This window comes from Saimiri boliviensis, chromosome 4 (assembly GCF_048565385.1).
Source record: "Saimiri boliviensis isolate mSaiBol1 chromosome 4, mSaiBol1.pri, whole genome shotgun sequence".
Lineage (NCBI taxonomy): Eukaryota > Metazoa > Chordata > Mammalia > Primates > Cebidae > Saimiri > Saimiri boliviensis.
The window spans coordinates 132,637,349-132,644,172 of record NC_133452.1 but is presented as its reverse complement, the minus strand read 5'-3'; positions in this window follow the sequence as shown (position 1 = coordinate 132,644,172).

Here is a 6,824-nt window from a genome sequence, read left to right as displayed (position 1 = left end):
TGTCTTCTTTGGAGAGCTGTCTGTTCATGTCCTTTGCCCACTTTTTAATGGGGTTGTTTCTTTTTTTTCTTGTAAATTTGCTAAAGTTCCTTGTAGATACTGGATGTTAGATCTCCGTCAGATGGATAGATTGAAAAAAATTTCTCCCTTTCTTTACGTTGTGTGTTCACTCTGATGATAGTTTTTTTGGCTGTGCAGAATCTCTTTAATTAGATTCCATTTGTCAATTTTCACTTTCGTTTGCTGCTTTTGGTAATTTCATCATAAAAATCTTTATCCATGCCTGTATCCTGAATGGTATTGCCTAGGTTTTCTTCTATGGTTTATATAGTTTCGGGACTTACATTTAAGTCTTTAACCCACGGTGGGTTTATTTTTGTATAAGGTATAAGGAAGGGGTGCAGTTTCTGTTTTCTGCATATGGCTAGCCAGTTCTCCCAGCACCATTTATTAAATAGAAAATACTTTCCCCATTGCTTGTTTTTCTCAGGTTTGTTGAACATCAGATGGTTGCAGATGTGCAGTTTTACTTCTGAGTTCTCTATTGTCTTTCACTGGCCTGTGTGCCTGTTTTCATATCAGTATCATGCTGTTTTGGTTATTGTAGCCTTGTAGTATTGTTTGAAGTCTGGTAGCCTGATGCCTTCAGCTTTGTTCTTTTTGTTTAGGATTGTCCTGGCTACATGAGCTCTTTTTTGATTCCATATAAATTTTAAAGTTGTTTCTTCTAATTCTCTGAGAAGCTTCTCTTTTTAAAGTAATGATTAAAAGTTTGAGTCATCAGGGAGCCTTGGGTACTGAGGGGAAAACAGTTTGGGATAGAAAAAAAAAACTACAACAGTATCTCTGAGTTTTTCTTATACATACTTTTAATAACAATGTTCTCTCCAATGAGTTAACATCATTGAGAACATAAAGTAACCAGATCAAATAGTCCCAAGAGTTCAGTGCTATAAAAATAATGGCTTGAAAATATGTCTTTGTTTCGTCTAAGATGTCTGAAATTTAGTGGAAGTATGCCCCCAGTGCCGATTTTGTTATTGAAGTATCATCTTCAAAAAACATTAGCCTACATACACACACAAAAAAGGCTACTCTGTCTATGGAGTAGCCGTTCTTTTGTTTCTTTACTTCTCAAAGTTGCTTTGACTTAAAAAAAAATGCTTAATCAGATTGCTTTTCATTTACAAAATGTGACTCTTATACCTGGGACAACACATGTAGCTTAGCATAATGCCAATAACTTTGGTTCGATGCAGTAGCCTAAAATAGATTAGCTCTTTTGGCAATTTGTATTTTTCTATAAATTTATCCATTTTATCTAAGTGTTCTAACTAATTGGCATAAAGTTGTTCAATGTATTTACTTATTTTTTTTTGTTAATTTCTAAAGAGTCGTTAGTAATAGCCCATTTTGTTCACAATTTTGATAATTTATATCTCATTTCTCATAATCCTTGTTTTGACTTTGGAATTGAATAAAACTCTTTATCATTTTATTTGGATACTCTTTGCAGATTTTCCTGCATTGCTGACCTTGTAGTAAAATTTAATTAGAAAGGAACTCAAATTTGGAGCTCCCTCTCCAATGGGTCTGATTAGAGATGGTGTGTGACATTGGTGATCTCAGGGTGCAGAGGGTGGGCAGAGGCAGCCTCAGGCTGAAGGGTCTCAAGAAACCCCCTAATTCACATGAAGAAGATCCACTGTTGGCTGTGAGGGCAGTGGCCTGGGTGGAATCCCTGCTGGGAATGGGGAAGGCCTTGCAACCTCACCACACAGCCACCCTGGGGTGGAACTGAGTTTCCAGGGGTGAATGGACCAGGCAGGAGCAGAGGTGGCCCAAGTGCAGGTCATGGGCCTGAGTGGGCTCAGGGAGTCTAAAATGTTGCTCTTCATCTATAAAATATAATTGTGGGTGTGGCCTGAATTAATGGGGGTGGGTTATTTCTTCATTCACCTAATATTTGTTGTGTACCTACTGCACGTCAAATACATGGTGTGATATTGTTTCACAGATCAAACCACAGCAAATAAGAAACTATATCAAGGATGCTATAGCTAAGTGTGGTGGCATGTGCCTATAGCCCTAAGTCCTAGCTACTTGGAAGGCTGAGGCAGAAGAATTGTTTGAGCCAAGGCATTTGAGGTTGCAGTCAGCTACGATCACCATTGCATTTCAGCCTGGGCAACTGAGCAAGACCTTGTCTCTGAAAAAAAGAAAACAGTTGATGTAAGGTGTCTACATGTACTGTATGTCTCATGTCCTGTAGTTTTTCTAGATGGTATCTCCATTTGTTTTTTTATGAATGTTTATCTGGTATTTCTTTTCTGTCCTTTTACTTTCAATTTTCTGGATCTTCTACCAATAGTATGTCTTTAATAAATAACCTGTGATTATTTATTTATTTGTTTATTTATTTTTACCCCTCTGCACTATTTGTCTTGTAATCATAGTGTTTGGGTCCATTACGTTTAATGTCACTGGTACCCTGGTTGGGTTTAAGTCCACCTTGTCACTCACTCTTTTCCAGTATTACCTCATTTTTGCTCCATTATTTTTTCTTTTTAGCCTTCTTTAGATTAATCAAAAACTTTTCACTGTTGCAGTCTTCTGAATAAGTGTTCTAGGTACACATTGTTTTATTATTCCCTTACTTATCCAAGAAAGCACAATATTAATCTGAGACTTACAACCAACTGGAAACCATAACTTCCTTGACTTTCATCTGCCTGTGTAGACAGCCCAGAGGCGAAGCAGTGCTCTTGCTCTGAGACACGCGGGTGTGGAAGCAGGAGAGTGATTGGATGATGAAGCTGTAGCTGCAGAAGCATCTGGGCCCCTCACCTACATTCCTTGTAGCCATCTCCTCCACCGAATGCCTGCGATGCCCTCTCCTCTGTATGCTCCTGCCAGAGTCTCCCCATCTCCACTTACAGTAACTCCACCCTTCTACACTCATAGTCTACAACTATGGCTGTCCTGGATTCTTCTTTCTCATAATACAGGTACTATCCATAAGCAAATGCTGTGACGCATCCAGATCCCGTTACTTCCCACTATTTCCACTGCTCACACCCTAGTCAAGTTAACGGACATCTGTATCATGGAAAACTACACGCCTTTCCCACTGGATTCTCTATAGCCTCAATTGCCCCAACTTTTAAATTCTGTTCTCAGTAGGGTGTCCAGAAAGAAGCTTTTAAAGAATAAGTCCTGCTACGTTCCACTTTTCGAAACTGTAATCTAACTCCCCATCTTACTCAGAGGAAAAGTGAAAACCTTGCCCACACCCTACCTGCTGTGGCCACACCTCTGACTTCATCTCAATTACTCTCTGTCCAGCCCTTCTGGCCTCTTCCCACTTCCGAAAACACAGACACCTTCCTGCCCTAGAGCATTTGTACAGGAGCCTCCCTCCCTGGAAATGACTTTCCTAGACATCCTCATAGATAGCTCATCAAGTCCTTCAAAGCATTCTTCGAACGTGGAAGCAACTTCTCTGCTCCTTCTTGCATCTCTGTCTGGCTCAGCACACTTGCCCCCACCATGTTCACCAGGGTAACCCAGAAGTACTACAAGGTATTCCACTGTGGACCTCAGGCCTTCAGCAGCTGCTCCTACATGAGTCGGCCTGGCACGCACATTAGATACTTGAGCTTCTCCTAACTGGGCAACAGTGGCAGCAGCTTTTGGGTAGCTTGGACACAGCAAGGGTCTGGGTGGAGGCTCTGGTGGGGTTCATGGTATGGGGGCATCAAAACCATCAGGGTCAACCAGAGCTTGCTGAGCCCCCTTAAGCTAGAGGTAGACCTCAATGTCCAAGCCATGCACACACAAGAGAGGGAGCAGATCAAGACTCTCAAAACAAATGTGCCTCCTTCATTAAGAAGGTACAGTTCCTGGAGCAACAGAATAAGATGCTGGAGATGAAGTGGAGCCTCCTAAAGCAGCAGAAGATGGCTCGGAGGAATGTGGATGCATGATCGAGAGCTACAGCAACCATTGGCAGCAGCTGGACACTCTGTGCCAGGAAAAGCTAAAGCTGGAGGCGGAGTTTGGCAACACACAGGGGTTGGTGGAAGACTTCAAAAACAAGTACAAGGATGAGATAATTATACAGAGATGGAGAATGAGTTTGTCCTCATCAAGAAGGATGTGGGTGCAGCTGACATGAACCAGGTAGAGCTGGAGTCTCACCTGGAAGGGCTGACAGATGAGATCAACTTCCTCCAGCAGCTGTGTGAACAAGAGATCCAGTAGCTCCAGTCCCTGATCTCAGACACATCTGTGGTGCTGTCCGTGGACAATATTCACTCTCTGGACATGGACAGCATCATCACGGAAGTCCAGGTCCAGAAAGAGACCGCCAACAGAAGGTGCGCTGTTGCTGAGAGCCTGCACCAGATCAAGTAGGAGGAACGGCAGGCTCTGGCTGGAAAGTACCGGACTACGTGTGTCACACAAAGACGGAGATCTCAGAGATGACCTGGAACCTCAGCGGGCTCCAGGCTGAGACTGAGGGCCTCAAAAGCCAGTGGGACCCCTGCAGGGCATCATCTAGGATGCTGGGAAGTGTGGGGAGCTGGCCATTAAGGAAGCCAAGCTGTCCGTGTCGGAGGCCGTTCAGTAGTGGGTGAAGCAGGACATGGCACAGCAGCTGTGCCACTACCAGGAGTTAATGTACATCAAGCAGGCCCTGGACATCGAGACCACCACCTACAGGAAGCTGCTGCAGGGCAAGGAGAGCTGGCTGGAATCTGGGATATGGAACCTGAGTATCCATAGGAGCCCCACCAGTGGCTACTCAGGTGGCTGAGCTTGGCCTGCAGGGGCCTCCCAAGCCCTGGCCTCAGCTACAGCCTGGGCTCCAGGGCTCTGGTGGTGGCTCCACCTCCTTCAGCAGCACTAGCTCCTCCAGGGCCATGGTTATGAGGAAAATTGAGATCCGTTATAGAAAGCTGGTGTCCAAGTTCTCAAATGTCCTGCCCAAGTGAACTGGCACAGCAGCCCCTCCCAGCCTACTCCCTCCTGTGACTGCCCCACAGCCAGCAGGGGAAGCCGCTGTGCAGGGGAGCATAGGGATCAGGAGTCGCACCTGAGGCTCAGCCCTCACCCTCAGCCCACCCATGGCAGCAGTTTACTGCCTGGGCTACGTCCATTTGCACATGCCCTCAGCTACAACAGAATTGTTTTCCTTTTCTTTTTATCTTTTTTTCAAAATAAAGCCACAGTTAGCTCTGCCAACTGTCAAAAAATAAAATAACACCTTTCCTTGAAGGTCACATTTGCAACAAGGCCCACATTGACCACATAGTACAGCAGTCACCTCCCTGTCCCCACAGCCCACACTCTGGGTCACCCCCACAGCACTTGCCAGCTTCTAACACGAGCATTTTCCTTCCTTACTCTGCTTATGGTGTATCTTGCATCTGCCTCTTCTCTCTGGAACATATGCACCACAAGGCAAGAAATTATTCTGTTTTTAATTTAAAGATATTTTCCAAATGCAGAAACGGTCATTCGCTTAGCAGACAACAAATGTCAGTTCAATGAAAGATCACCATAGAGCACCTCCCTATCTGAAAGGCAGTATCTTTATTAATGTAGCCTCAGGCCAAATACTGTTTTGTGGCAGCTATAACACAACATCCTCTCACACTGACATCAGTGCCACCAGTGCTTTTGTCACCAGTGCTGCTTGTATGCCCCCCCCCTCCCTCCTCCCACACTAACCCTGCTGCATAGGGCAGCACACAACCATATGTCTCTCTTCAGGAAAGATAATCCTAGGATTTTAAGTCCAATTTTCCAGCTGCATATAAATCTAAATTACACTGTTTTACAAATCCATGGTTTTGGATTGGAGCTGGAACTAGGGTCACTACAATTCAGGGCAGGACGTAGAGTAGGAGAGAGCAGAAGAGGAGCTCCAACAGAAAGTTATCTATGATGCGAAATTATCGAATCCCTCCTCTTTGCAAATTCCAGAATCTTGTTCCTTTAAGAGGGCTGGGGAAAAGATGGAAAATGCAATCCAGGAAAGAGTCCTGGAAGGCAGGCAAGAGCTAGGCAGGTCTGAAAACTCAGTCTCTTGATAACCACAAGGACTTCTGTGTGCAGGGACTGCCCTAAATAACATTTAAGTCCCTGTGATCTCAGGTCCTGGTGGGACAAGGTTCTACTGAAGGACCCAGGCCATTGGAGCAGCCAAGATGACCCAGCCAAGCAGTGACCACATGAAGCCCATATCAGCCTGAGGACTCACTGGCCACAGCACCATCTACTCTCCTCCCCTACAACAGATCAGCAGAAGAAGCACATGCACTCTGGAAGGTTCTCAGGTCTTCCATTTATTTTGTCTCTTAAGCACATGCACTCTGGAAGGTTCTCAGGTCTTCCATTTATTTTGTCTCTTAAATTTTAGTAATCTCCTCCTTTAATTAACTCATCAACCTCCCATGGCAAGAATTTGAAGAAATAAATTTATACTCAGATTCTAATTTTAATAGGGAAGCAGGAAGTTGCAGCTCAGTGCAGCATGAACTTGAGAAAAATAAAGACATCTAAGCCCCAGATCTCTGGAGCAGGGAAGATAACAGTTTTAACATGGGGCAGTGCGGGGAAGGGGGTCACGGTGGACACGGGGGTGGGCTGATCTCCCCACCTCGTCGCATTATCCTAACAGGGATGAAGACACATTTGAACACATTTCTCTTTGCAGAAAGAGAAATCAGGGTTCTGGAAGTCACAAAGGGGAAGTGTGAATAAATCTTGCCCCTCAGTTCCACACAAGGCAGCTCTCTCATACTATAGAGAAAGTA